Below are 15,456 nucleotides of genomic sequence, written 5' to 3' on the forward strand. Positions count from 1 at the left end.
TTTAAATTCCTCAATCTCATAGACATAAAAAAGAGTGTGTCGAATTGTGGGAATCAGGAGAGATTTTGCCAAAAATAAAGTGTTCACTGTGTGTGTGTGTGTGTGTGTGAGCATGTGTCTGTGTGTGTATGATTAGGTAAAATTTTATGAGTTTATTTGTACTCGGTATCATTTTCTGGTTACCCAGTAATCATTTTCAGTCACTCCACTTACCTATAAAGAGTATAGCATAGGAATCTGCAACCAAAAGCTGTCCCCATTAACATTCTGTATTAACCTGGACTATGAGAGGAAATTCCCTTTTAAATTCCCATTTCACACAGGGAACTGTCTTTCATGTGTTCAGACCAAAATACTGACCCTCATTCCTGGGACCTATCCCCTCAGTTGTTTTTCAGAGAGTGGTGAGAGGTTTATTCAGAACCACCCACACATGCTTGTCTATTTCCTGGGTGATTGACAGAATGCATTTGTGAAAAGGCTGCTTGGATCAGAGATGCAGCCTGTGCCTTTGGTACAGAGATGCTCCACAGTGTAAAATCTAACCGCCCTTATTGGATATTGCATTAGCATCATGCACAAAATGTTCAGCTGCTTTACTCTTGAACCCTTTTCCCTGACCCCAAACAAATGCTTTCTGGAGATATAAACGTGTGAAACGTGGTCATTTATATAAACCTGAAGAAATACAAGGAGATAGCATTGGAGGCAAATTGTTATTGCACTCTGACCTTGAAGGAAAATTGATTTATTATCATGAAATAACAAAGCACTCTTAAGGCTAAAACATTTTTGCCTTACTTCAACCTGATGAAAAGGTTTATTTCCAAGTTATAAACCCATCCAAAGTGTGGCCTCTAATGGAAAATCTGAGAGCTCCTTCACACGTGGCAGTAGGAGCCACTGTGCTAATAAAAGTCTTCATTAAAATATGGTCGGAATCTGAGTGCTATGGCAATTTTCAGCTACAAATAGAAAAAGAATTGGTTGCACCTGTAATGAGAATTCAATTAAATAACTTTGGGGAAAAAAACTAGAAGGAGGGCTTCCCTGGTGGCGCAGTGGTTGAGAGTCCGCCTGCCGATGCAGGGGACACGGGGGTTCGTGCCCCGGTCTGGGAAGATCCCACATGACGCGGAGCGGCTGGGCCCGTGAGCCATGGCCGATGAGCCTGCGCGTCCGGAGCCTGTGCTCCGCAACGGGAGAGGCCACAACAGTGAGAGGCCTGCGTACCACAAAAAAAAAAAAAAAAAAAAAAAAAAACTAGAAGGAAATAAATATTGAATCCTTCATCACTGAGTGTTTATCTTGAAGGGAACAATGTATAGACTGGAGAAGAGTGGAGATGAGCAGACATGGCCCCTTTTCTGTTTATTCTTTCCTGCTAAGGACCTGTTCTCCAACCAAAGCCTTGCCTGCATGTCTAGTTCTGTGAGAAACAGGGTGAAACAAGACCACTTGTTCCACGCAACACAGAGATGTTGGAAATGTTGACAGGTAATGTCAGTAAAGCACTGTGAACTTTCTGGACACAACAGTAATACTGCACACTGTTCATTTTTTGGACTATTGATCAGATGCAATTGTTACTAAATAACCAAAAGTAGCAAATACGTACATTGATCTCTTGGTTCCCAGCTGGGAGCATTGTAGGCTAATAATATCTCCCTAGATTCTCTGTAACTTGATGTGGTATTTTGTTGGATTTTCAAGTTATCTGAATAATCTGAAAATCATTTAAAATATTTATAGAGAAAAAGGGTTTCAAATCCCTGCAGTGTATTGCATTTGGTCAAAGCACAACCCTAAAATAATTTCTCTTTTTTATGTACATTATGCCTTTGCCCAGTACATCCCTCTTCACCTGTATGCCTAGCTTGACCTTTACCTTTTCCTCTAAAATTCCCGAATCCAATTTTTTCTAGCTGAAACATCCACAAACGTTGAACAGCGGGGATGATTTACTCCTGGCCAATGTTCAGGGCCATTTGCCAACCTCCGCAGCACAGTCCCAAAGCTTACCAGGATGGTGGGTGTGAGTGGCCCCCACTGAGGTTTCCTGGGGACTCTTCTCAAATCCAACATATTCAAATTCAGAAAGGTTGGTCCTTTCTAATACCCAGTGATCAAATGAAATCTAATTATGCTATCCCTAAATAAACCCTCCAGCTCTGTCCTAATCAAGTCATAATAATGCCCATCGCGCAGAAAAGACAAAATTGCTTCTAGCACATTGCCTCACACCTAGCAGTAAGTAATAAATACTTGATGAATGAATATGCAGGCAAGTGCACTAAATAGCAGAATGCATATTCTACAGCCAAGGTCAGAGCAATTACGTTTTGGAAGCAGACTTCACGGGGAAGTAACAGTCGCCTGCATCACTGTTCTGCTGAAGCACATAAATGAAATGGTTTTGTTTATCGTGGAAACTTGATAATTGAGAGAAATCATCTATTTTTACTTTATTAGTATTTACTTATTTTAAATATATTTTATATCAGAGTTTGTTACACATATTTAAATAGTTTTTTGCAATTGCCTTATTTTATGCATTTTCATTTTTTATGTATTTTCGTTTTTAGTTCCCTTTTTCTGTTTGGGCCTGTGAACACAGACTGCTTTGTAAGTTTCTATATCATGGCCTCCAGTAGCTCTTGCCATCTCTGTTCTCTGTTTCCATTTTAGGCAACTTCTTTTTTCAGATGTGATGCATTCTTTCTAAATGTGGTTTGGCCAGAAGAAGGGTGAGAGGAACAAAACATTATTAGGATTTTCCTATACATGTTTGGTATGCATCATTTTCTTTTAAACTTCAGAAAAGCACTGTTAGGTAACTAACAGTAGCCTCAGTTTACAGAGGAGAAAACTTGAGTTTCAAAAAGTGTATAACTTCCTGCAGGCTAATGTATCAGCACACTATTCAGAACCAGGAAAAGACAAAACAACAAAAAAAGAAAATGACAGTTAAGAAATGAGAGACATAAGACATTATATCATAACATCTATAAATTTGAACGCTTACTATGACTTCCATATCTCTCTACTCTTGTGGGGTTCCTACCCAGCTCTATATCCCAATTATGGTTCAGGAACCACGGGACAGGCAAATGTGAGGTAACAGACAACAGTGACTGCAGCAAGTAGAGGGGAAGGGGAAGTGAAGAGTGCCAAAGGGTTATTGCCATAACCAGCAGTGAGGTTTTAAGCTGACTCAGAAGATATATTGTCCTTGACAGTCATTGCAGTAGGTGGCGATATTGTACTACCTTGGAAATTTGGGGAATTTTTTTTTAATATCTGAAGTGAATCTATACTACAGCTATGAATCTCCTGGGCCCCTGCCTCTTGTATACCTGCTAGTTACATTAATTTTTGACCCAGCCTGAGCTTCAGACAGGAAACAAGTATCTCCCTTCCACAACTCTCTCTGAGAAATCAGATCCCAATATCTGAGGGCTCTTTGGCTCTCCACCTGGATGTCTCCTAACACCTCAAACCCACATCCTAAATTGAATATATTTCCAGCCTCAAGCTATTTATCTCTCTTTTCTGACTTTTCTAATTAGAGATACCCCCGTCCACCCAGTCATCCAAGCTATTAACATGGGGGTAAGCCTTGTGGGCAATGACATAGTGGTTAAGAGCACAGCTTTTGTAGTAAGTGGGTTTTGAGGTCAATTGCCATGATTTGGAATCCGGCTCTCATACTAACAGTGTGACTTTGAAAAGGTTAGTTTACCTCTTTAAATCTCAGTTTTTCCATCTTTAAAATGGATATAAGAATCATACCTTTCTCTTAGTATTATTGTGCAGGTCACATGATATAATCCAAGTTAAATACTTAACATAGTGACAAGCATATATTAAGACCCAGCAAAAATTAATTATGGTGATGACCATGATGATTAATGATGGTCCTTGACTCTTTCCTCACTCATCCTCACCACAGGTTACCAAATCCTACACATTCTAAGTACTTTCAGATCTTCACCTTATGTCTGTCACTTTGCCTTAATCCTTGATCTTTTTTTGTATAATCATTATTGTATGGGCTCCTAACCTGTCTCTTTACTTCTTGCTTAACCCACCTCCATCTGTCCTTTATGCTGCCCCAGAAGCATAAATACAATTTTGTTTTCCTCTGCTTAAAATTCTATAGTAGCTGGCCTATTGTTTATAAATCCCAAACTCCTTTTCACGTCATAAAAAGTTTTGCGTGATATGAACTCTGAATATTTATCTAACAACATCTTTGGCCTCCTGCCACTTATACCCTTTATTCTTTTTCATGCAGGATGTCAATGAGAAGGAACCAAAGTCGTTCCTCCTCTTCGTGCCTTTACTTGTGCCCCTACTCCTGCCTGAAACATCCTGCCAATTTATCCAACTTTCAAACTCCTATTCGCTATTTAAAATCCCATGAAGCACCTCCGTGTCCTCTTTCCTACCCTTCCCAAACTGGTTGCTTTCTCTCTTACGACATACTGGATTTGGTATTGAGTTCCATTGTAACACTATCACGGAGTATTGCAATAATAATAATGCAATAGTATGATAATTATTATTACCATTATATAGCTACTCTGGTCCCACTGGATGCCGACATCTAGCACAACACCTAACAGGAACCTGAGCAGAAGCCTGGGGAACCAGTGGAGCATAGTGGCTTACCAAGAGGTAAAAGGAAGACATACAAGCTCATTGCCAGGCACAATTGATCTCAGAGACTCAAGTTTATAAGAATGGAGTAGTCCTTGGTAGCTGATAAGTTTTCCAACCACTTGGGGTGGGGGAAGGAGTCTCCAAGTTGTTCACTGTCCTGGAAGATCTTCTTTGATGTTCTTATTTGAGTGTAAAGATACACTCTAATAGATACTTCAGTCATACAGTATATGAGTTTTTTTATTGCTGCCATACAAATTGCCACAAACTTAGTGGCTTAAGATAACACATATTTATTATTTTATAGTCAAGGAATTAGAAAGTCTTTCACAGGTCTCACTGGTCTAAAATCAAGTGTCAGCAGGATTGCGTTAGTTATTGCAGGCTCTACGGTAAAACCTATTTCCTTGTTTTTTCAGGTTGTCGACAGAATTCAGTTTCTTGCAGTGGTGGGGCTGGGATTCATTAAGAACTAATGTGACTAGATTAGGTCTATCTGGATAGCACAGCTGCAAAGTTCCTGTTGCCATGGAAGGGAGCATATTCACATGTTCTCAGGATTAGGGCATAGTCATCTTTGGGGAGCATTATTCTGCCTAGTGTACACAGAACCCAATAATTACTGTCAGGCTGGTCCGTCTGAGAACTAGGAGGTTTATAGTATGTAGAATAAAAGTCTCTTTGGTTCTGGGAAATAGGACGTCTCCTTTAAGTTGAGTCTTCCAAATAGCCTGCTGTGAAGTATCTGAAAGAACTAGATAGGCTTCCATCTCCAGTGTAGCAAGGCTTGGGGGTTGCTTGTGTGGATTCCCCATGCCCTGGAAAGGCATTTTACTTCCCTCGTATTTAGGACCTTAGTTGGCATGTGTTTGTTTGGTTTACAAAATATAGGCATGTGGAGCAAAGTTAGTATATGCTCTATTAGGAATTCTCTGACATTACCTCTGCTTTTCATTCTCTTTTCCATTCCAACCTTGGACTGTAGTTCCCATTCACCCAGTGGACATTGGCATACATCATTATAAGGTGCCTCTCAGCCCTGAAATCTCCAATTCTTTCAATCCAGCCTTCTTATATAGCATCACTCCCACTCCCTTTTCTCACCTAATCATATTCTTCCGCAGCAAGGGACCTTGACTTCAATTCTCATTTCACTCAAATAGATACTTCCTTCCTTGTCACACTCCCTTTTCCCCTTCCTTGAACTGGATTGTCAGTTGGTATTCCCAACCTGCCTTGATTCCCAAACCTACTAGTAAATATATCCCATCAAATTTTCACAATAATTATTCTTATGCCTTACCAAATGCTGTTTCCAGGGTCCCCAAAGATCTTCTTTGTCAGACCAATGTTCTGTCACTCACGAGCAAGTACCTTACTTCTCTTTTGCATTTAGCTACTTCCTTTTTGAAACTCGATTCCATTGAATCTATGATTTTTTGCTCTTTTGTTTTTTACATATTTTTAAAGTCTTACCATTTTTCTGGGCTTTTTTTGCCTCATAATAAGATCCCCCAAGATTCAGCCTCACTGCTTTCCCTTCTGGAAATCCTAGTAGAGATCATCACCTTTGTAGCACCTAGATGTCTTTGTAATAAAATCTTCAAGCACCTACTATTTCCCTAAATAACTACCATGTTAAATTGAGAGAGTGAGATTTGGTACTTTCCCTCAAAGGGTACTTTTCCATATCATTGCTACCTTTTTCAATTCCTATAAATATATTATTAAATAAACACACTGGCTGATGCCCACTGTGGATCTGTAGAACCTAGAAATTAGGTTGTAAATATGAATATCTAAGATTGGATAAGTTGTTAAGCTACTAACTATAGTCTAAATATAGTCTCAGTCACCAACAGGCACGGTTCATCCTAATAAAGAGATTTTACTTTTAAAGTGTGTACCCTAAATCCAGTGAGAATTTACATTTTGATCTTATTATATCTAGGTTAGGTATACTGTCATACTGATACCCCCACTTGAATGTAGAACAAGTAAAGTGTTTTTGTTCTAACTAGTGAAAGGCAAGATAAACAATAAATATCTTAACAAGAGGCAAGTCTTTCACTGAGCTGGATAAACTTTAGGGACTCAGTTCTACAAGGAAGCTATAGATTTCTTCTCTCCTTGCCATAAACATCTACGACTCATGTTACAAATCAATATTAATAAAATAGCAGGGTGTTCTTGCCCCTTTTAGACTACATGAGTCATTTCAATCAATCAAATTTATTCATAAAAGCCACGGTGTACTGTAAAAAGTTAATATTGAGGAAAAAAAGAATTTAAAAGCCACACATAAAAGAAATGCATTTTGAGATTATAGTTGAATTGTCAAGATTTGAAAGAGAAAATATATCTAATGAAAGGTTATGTCTTAACAATTAGCTTCTACTGACGTAAATGATCATCTTTCTACTAGATGTCCCCTTGTTATATGTAACAATTTTGAACTTACTAAAAACTATAAAGTGTCAAGCTCTTTATTTGTAAGTTATCCTGAAGGTGTATTTAAAGTCCAATATTTTTCCATCTTTTAATCATTTAGAGGATTTTATTTTTATAACTGTACATTTATACAATTATATTTCACCATGCATTTTTATTTTACATTTTGCTTAAGTAAATATAGGAAGGAGTTTTGCTTTTCAGTTTCTCTTTTAGATATAGGGAGAAAAATTACTATAGTTTCTTAATACAGTAGCAGGCAGTGATGTGCTGGAGCTAGCTCATACTGGTTTGTAAAAGCCAATTGCATCCATCTTTCCCCAATTCTGCATTCAAATATGTCACATTCGTAGCTTAAAATTGGGCATGGTGGGCATATTCACACCATAGAAATCAGCAAAAGCTACAGATCAGGGCTCTTCTCCCCAGACAGCTGGTTTTTAAAGTATTAACCAGCATACCACTGATATTAGGGTATATGCATTTCCCTAATATACTTAGCTGCTAGATCTGGGGAGCCAAAGGACCTAGTTAATTGACTTTGTTTTGTTTTTGTTGTCATCTGTGTGGTGGTGGTTGTTTGTGTGGGGTTTTTTTTGTTTTTTTTTTAGCAGTTGACTAGGGACTTATCCATTTCTGTGGTAAAACTGCCAGTATGAACTGTGAATCCTTTTTTAATAGTGGGGTTGTGCACTCCTTGACAAGGACCAACCATAGTGACTGTAATAAACAGACTATCAGCCACAGAGTCAACACACTTTCAAAGAGATCCAAGGACTTTAAGCAAATAGAAATTTAAAGGAAAGATGAAACTGTCTTGTGGATGATTCATATAGAGCTTAAAGGAACATTGAAAATGATAGTAGCAATAAAAAATCAAGTTTGATCAGTGGGTTAAGAAATTAGTTTTTCCCAAAGATAATAGAATTATTTGATAATATTGTGTTAAAATAATTCAGTTTAGAGAGAGAATGATAGACATATACATTTCTGAATCTTTTAGCAAAATAAGATAGACAGGAAGCCAATTCCATTCCTTCTACTTTTCCTTCCTCACCCCCATTTCAATCTCCATGAAACTGTGGGCTTTGATTACTTTAGCAGAGGTGAAAAGCTTTGAGGTGTTGGGGTACATAAGCTTCAAAACTTAAAGGATGATCTCAGAAAACAAAATTTTGCTGAACTTGAAACAGAGTCTGCATTAATGATTTTTGTGATTAAAATTAATGCACTGAAATTTTTTTCAAACTAACTGGTAAAAAATAATTTAGAGTGACTTGCATTAGTAGACTACATTGTTTAACTTTCTCTCAAAAAACAAGCCTGAAAGATGTTACCTCTATGAAACTCTTCAGTTGGGAACATGAGTGACCTTTGGTCACTGCTTTACAGCTCCTACTTAAACTAGACCAGTGAGATTAAACCAGGCTTGACAAACTCTGGCTGGTAGGCCACGTGTAGCCTACCACCAGATTTATACAGTTGCTGAGCTCAGTATGATTTTTACGTTTTTAAATGATTGAGAAAAATCAAAAGAAAAGTATTTTGTGATGTAAAAATTATATGAAATATAAATTTCCATAAGTAAAGTTGTATTGGAACACAGCCATGCCCATTCTTTTACATGCCCTTATGGTCACTTTCAGGCCATAATGGCAGAGTTGACTAGTTGTAACAGAGATTATATGGCCTGTAAAGCCTAAAATATTTACTGTATGTCCCTTTACAGAAGAAATTTGCTTAAGTAGGGACTAAATTGTACTTATTTTTTTGATGGTTTTATTCCATTCCTTTACTTGAATCAAATTAGCAAAATCAACAGTTTTCTTAAGGGCATCAAAGAGCTACATAAGTTAATTATGAAACATCTAAACATGGAAATAAAACAATGCATATCAATCAACTGAGTTCATTGCGGATTATGTGTTCAGATTTTCCCTTTCCCCTCAGTTGTCTCCAGCTAGTGGCTCTTGAGCAGCTGGTGGATCTTCTACTCCTCATGTTCTCTCCTCACCAAAACACAGAGGATAAAAGGGCAAAGCCTTTTGGAAATATTGAAAAGAGATCAGTAAAGATAATGCTCAAGACAGAAAATAAAGAAGAAAGCTCATAATGATATTGTATTCTTTTTTACTGAATGCTAAAAACATTGATTTCTCAAACATAAACTTTAATATGTGCCCAAGTTTTTGACTGGAATAATCTCGACCTTCTCAGAGTCTGATCATAGCTTTGGGTGCATCTGTTACATTGTAGATGTGACTATACCCTAATGTCATTTGTCCTGCTTATATGCAAATGCAGGTAGCCAACCAGAGGAAAAGAATTATTGGGCTTCCCTGGTGGCGTAGCGGTTGAGAGTCCGCCTGCCGATGCAGGGGACACGGGTTCGTGTCCTGGTCCGGGAGGATCCCACATGCCGCGGAGCGGCTGGGCCCGTGAGCCATGGCCGCTGAGCCTGCGCGTCCGGAGCCTGTGCTCCGCACCGGGAGAGGCCACAACAGTGAGAGGCCCACGTACCGCAAAAAAAAAAAAAAAAAGTAATTATTGCTGGATTAAGGCTGCCCAAATGAAGAAAAAAATGGATTTTAAAATATCATGGATTTCTCCCCATGGTTCCCTTTTAATTACTTTCCTTATAATTAAATGTGGTTTTGAATAACTCTATCTCCATCTCTATCCCGTGTAGGTTTTCATAACTATGGGGGGACGGCAGTGGGAGGAGTAGAAGAGGGAATCTATGGTAACTTCTCATTTTTAAGAGGCAGGGTTTACTTAGGATTACCTATCCAAATCCCAAACCATCTTGAGGTCTTCAGAGTTTCAGAGGAAGGCAGGTATGCAAAGTAGAAAGGTTCAGAGACAGAATTGACACTGAGACAGGGCAACATTTATTTTGACCAAGAAAGTAAACCTAGAAACTCAGTGAAACAATTCAGGCTTAATTATTATTTGCTTAGCATTTTATCCTGATAGGGGATGTGTGATATATTGCCAATACTGCTGCAGAGAAAACTAGGTAGTTATGAAGTGACTATTTTAAGGTCGTAAAAGCGATAATTAACATAGTCCTGTTTTAAAGCCAAGTCTTCTGTCTCCAAACTCCTATCTTTTGCAACTGTTCTTCAAGGAAAGCAGCATAGAGTTCAAGAAAAGCACATAGAAATTCTCTCTTAGGACTTTTTGACCATCTAATTTAAAAATATTCAGTTACTGTCGTTTAGCCTAGCAGAAGCTAGAATATAGATATATTTTCCCTCACCTTCCAGAAGAACGCTTTTCCAGTTTTGAACATGGCATTGTGACCGAGCATGCATTAGGAATTCACATGCATTGCTCTCTTCAAGATGTTCGTGTACAGTGTGTGGCCCACCACGGTGTGGGGAGGGAGGAAGGAAGAAGCACAATTAATACATAGACTCACTTCTGAAACCAATAACTAAAAAATAGAAATAGAAACAATATTTGGAAGCTAGTGTGATTTTTTTGTTGTTTGTGTGATTTTTTTTTTTTTAAAGAATGTGTTTTCTTTTAGCAGCTTGGCGTTTTTCTCTATTGCGTGTTAGAGTTGAATAATAAAATTATGGTTAAATCTGTTTGCAATCTCATTTTGGAGTTTGTTCCATTTGTTAGCTGCCCCCTAAAGAATATTTCCTATTTTGCTTTTTCAAGATTTGCATATTTTGTGTATAAAACTTAGGTAAGTGAGATCCTCATTTCTAAGATCCCTACAAAGTGATAAAGGGTTCTGTTTTTCAAAACTGAAGTATAAAATAGTGATAAATCTCTTCATGGTACTTGGGACATTTTGATTTTGCTCATTTCATTTTGGAAACTATGTTGGGAAATGATCTGAATTTACGCAGGGGATTTAACTTCTTTTTCAAGAATAGGCCCTAAAATGGTGTGGAATTTTATTGATTTACTTTGAAAATCACTGCACCACCCTTCAAGAACTCTGAACTGAATTGAAAGGACATATTGCAGTTGCTATATCAGAGACAGAGTCATTTGTCTCACAAAATTACACAGTATATATTGAAACTTCAGATAGATTTTGCTTGTCTAAAATACAACTTTTATATTTAAGTCATTTTAATGACAAGCTAGTATAAAAACTAATGATCAGATCTTCTGGTGTAGATTTTCTTTTTGTAGATTTTGTAGATTTTCTTCTGGTGTAGAAAATCTGGTTGCTTACACAGATAGCCCTTGAATAAATGTTATTTAATTATCCTAATCAGTGCTCATACTTTTTCAAGAAACCCTCCAGTTTCCCTCATTCTGCCATATCTCTGTATCCCAACTTCTTTTAGCTTGGATACTTCAACTTTTTCCAAATCCCACAGTTTTCCTATTCCTCTTGGATAGGACCCATTAAACAGTCCACATAGGGGTCTTAGCTTCTGTCCTTTGTGTTGGCCTTCCCACAGGGATGGATACATGACTGGCCTGTGTCTTCACATTCCTCCTTGTCTGGTGAGGATTTCAGGACTAGAAACAGCGGATTCTTGGGACTTCCCTGGTGGTCAAATGGTTAAGACTCCACACTTCCACTACAGGGGACAAGGGTTTGATCCCTGATCGGGGAACTAAAATCCCACAGGCCATGCAGTGTGGCCAAAAAAAAAAAAAAAAAGCTGATTCTTGGCACTAAAAATGTGATTTTTAAGAGAGTTTGTGTAAGGATAAAGAAAAATGTGATATCTCAAATTTATAGATCAACTTGATTTCATATAGCAACATTTTCTAATGGTTACAAAAACTTGCTTTTCACAAAATGGAATAATTTAAAATTGTATTTATTCTTCCACATGATCTTTGAGTAAACAGGGCTCTTCAACTCAGTTTTTCAGCTGGCAACTATATTTTACTATTTGATCATTGGTTCTTTCAACAGGCTAGATAGCCTTACTCTTTTTTTTTTTCTTTGTCATTGAGAAAGCTTGGAGTAGACATGGAATAGTGCATTTTGGCTTGCTTCTGGGCCAGCTGAGAACACGATTGTAATTGTATTAGACTATAACTATTCTGTGAACTCACAGCGTCCAGTCTAAAGATATCAGGAGCATCTATTTAACAAATATGTATTTCCTGACTACTATCTGCCAGTGTTCTGGTGTTAGAAACAAAAGTGAGACTCACTACTTGTATTAAAGAGCCTCCATAGGATAAGACAAATAAACACAAAGTACTGTGCTATTACTGCCATGATGAAAATACTATAAGAGCCCTTGGGTTTGCCACCTAACTTAGCTTTAGTGGATCAGGACATCCTACACAGGGCAAACAGCACATGTAAAAGTCTAGAAAAGTTTAGCGTGGAGAAGAGACTTGTGAAGTTAACAATGGCCAGGTCAGGAAGGGCATTGCCTCTTTGATTAAGAAGTTTACCCTGGGGACAAAAGGACACCACACTGATGGGCTTTCAGGAGGGCTATGGCCTTATCAGATCGGATCTGTAACAATCTGGGAGAGTGTTGATTAGATCTAAGGAAGAGGGATTCCTATGAAGAGAAGGGATGGTTTGGAGAAAGAACAGACCAGACCTGACTTGGCTACTGACTGAATGAATGAAGGAAATGGAGTAATCAGGAGTAATCATGACCTGGACAGATGATGAAACTTTTACCTTAGGACATGTATGTGCTAATGTTAAAAAGCTTTTGTATGATAATGATGATCTAATTTTGTGCTTTGACCATTTAAAAATATGTATAAAATATTTATATAAAATATAAAAATGTTCCTTTAAATTCTTTTTTTTTGCGGTACGCGGGCCTCTCACTGTTGTGGCCTCTCCCGTTGTGGAGCACAGGCTCCGGACGCGCAGGCTCAGCGGCCATGGCTCACGGGCCCAGCTGCTCTGTGGCATGTGGTATCCTCCCGGACCGGGTCACGAACCCGTGTCCCCTGTGTAGGCAGGCGGACTCTCAACCACTGCGCCACCAGGGAAGCCCTCCTTTAAATTCTTTAACAAATAAAGCTCTCTACTACTACTTTACTACTCTATTTCCTTTCTAGAAGGGACAGATGTCAGCTTCAGACTGGGAAGAGGTGATTAAAAAGTGAGAATTATCTATTGGTGAGGCCGGGGCTACCTCATCAAGGCAGTTGCATTTGAGGTACAGGACATAGGAGAGAAGGTAGGAAACTATACCTGTGGGTATATACCTTCTGAAACAATGAAGCGGTTGCTGAAAGCTGGGACAGTTTGTCTTCTATTTTAAAGTCTCAAATGAGAGTCCGTGTCAGTCTCAGCCAGATTCCTTGAAATACCGTCATATATTTCAGGGAGCTGTAAGGGGATCTTTTATTACATCCTTTCTAATCCTGATGTGCCCTCTAGAAGTTGGCTTTAAAATACTTATAGTCTTTTCTTCCCCAGCACAGACTCAGAAGGAGCTCTCTTTTTTTTTTTTCTTTTTCCATTTTCAAGTAGCTACAAAGTTTACTGTTGAAGTAGAGATTTACTTTTCCAAGAAATTTTGAAGGTCTTCTACATGATGGTACAATTTGAACTTTAAGAACTTTGTAATATATTCATTTTATGTGACTTCAGGCTGCCAATTTTATTTTATTTTTTGAAAAGTTAAGCTCTCTGAGGTTCTTAGTCCGCATAGAAATTCTTGTGCGTTCCTTTAGGCACCACACGTTATTTCATTATTGTGTGGACTTTTTTTAAAAAAAAGAGGTATGGTGTAAAAATCTTCCTTTCTCATTTTTTCTGTCTCCTTAGCTCTCCCTTTCCTCTATTCAGTTTTGGCCCAACAAATATTTATTCTTGGGCTAATACATTTGAGGCTTTGGAAACTCAAAAAGAAAAAGAGGCTATCCCTACTGTCAAGTGTTTAGAATCCCTTTCTCTCCTGCTTTTCTCTTTTTAACTTTCACCTCTTTTAAAAATATATCTTGCCTTATTTGTTCTGCCTTTTTTTCCCTAAGTGGACTACACTTTTGTACGTATGTGAGTAGATAGCATTTTTCTTTTCCATTCAGCGTTCAAGTAGGCAAGCACAAATACGAGACATATAGGCCCACGGAAAGTTTCCATCCTCAGCACGGCGGCTGGAGGAAGATATGGATGGTTTAGCTTTTCATTTCTTCTTCTGGGTCACTTCTACTTCTGGGAGGGAATGCTTGGGGCCAGATCTGACCATATAAAGATATGTTTGTGTTTGTGCGCCTGCTTGGTAGCCAGCAAAGTGATGGTGATAAGATTTGACAGAAAAATGCCAACGGATGTAGACTAGAGTGAGCTCCACTCAGGGAGATGCAGGATAAGCTTCCCAATACAAACTACACAAAGTTGGAGACACTTCGGTGTTCCTGGTGAGAAGACCAAGGTGCCCTGGATTTCTGGGACCCAGAAAGACCCTGATACCACTGCTTCCACCATATTCTTGAGGTGAGGATCTTATAAGAACTTTGGAAAAGCTCTCCTTTCTAGTATCATGGGGTTTTGAACACCCTTGGCACCTCCTGACAATAAGTTCAGGCAAGTTCTGGTTACTTGCCTGAGGCAAGTAATTGGTAACAATTCCAGAACCTCTGTGCTTGCCTAAGCTCTATTTCCCAAATGGACCATCTCCATAGCAGGATGAGGCCTCAGGCCTGCTGAGGTCTATTCCTACAAGTTCCAGATTATATTAATTTTCTACAGATGAATGGCACTGTGAATGTCTTAGTTATTTCTTTATTCTTATTTTGCACAGTTTGAATTTGCAACTTGAGCCCAGTTGTTAAAATGACTCTAGAGCAAGGAAAGCCAAAGATTTCATATTAACTTCCAACCCCAATTTGTACTGCCTGCTTAGAGCAACACGTTAAGGAGGATGCCAAGGCTTCATGCTAGTTCAGTGAGAGAGAGCCCTGGTCTATCAGGGATATATTCCATTGGCAGGGAAAGGCAGCAATGGCATGTGTTCCTGACATTTCCCATTCCTGGCCTATCACTATCCGAAATCTTTAAGAGAGCAGAAGACAGACCTCTCATGTGGCCCGCCCTGTGGCATACACTGGCCTGTTGGATGCCGTCTGTGAGTTAGATTACCAGATCTACCAGTGACGATGGATGTGATAAGAAATACATCACTTGGGGCATTTCAAGCAAGCACAGAGATGTTTGGTAAAAATAACAGAAGACACGGATCCAGAAGCAATTTCTCTAGCAGATTTGCCTCTATAATTGCAGGGAAGTCTCAGCACATAGTCTTTCCTTGAAGCAAAACGGATGTCACTGACATGGTAGGACTTGTGGGGTTCTGAGAACTCTTGCCCTAACAGAAATAAAAATTTCTTCCATCAGTTTGTGGACAGTCCTTGAAATTTAATCACAGG

General features: G+C 38.6%; 1 protein-coding gene across 4 annotated transcripts in view; it reads left to right on the forward strand.

Annotated features, from left to right (window-relative positions):
* Window positions 1-15,456, forward strand: part of NLGN1 (neuroligin 1) — a gene marked incomplete at both ends in the record, with an annotated part of 708,360 nt that overhangs the window by 297,649 nt on the left and 395,255 nt on the right. The gene's annotated exons all lie outside the window — the stretch shown is intronic.

The sequence above is a fragment of the Grampus griseus genome (assembly GCF_964374135.1).
Source record: "Grampus griseus genome assembly, chromosome: 5".
In the NCBI taxonomy this organism is placed as follows: domain Eukaryota; kingdom Metazoa; phylum Chordata; class Mammalia; order Artiodactyla; family Delphinidae; genus Grampus; species Grampus griseus.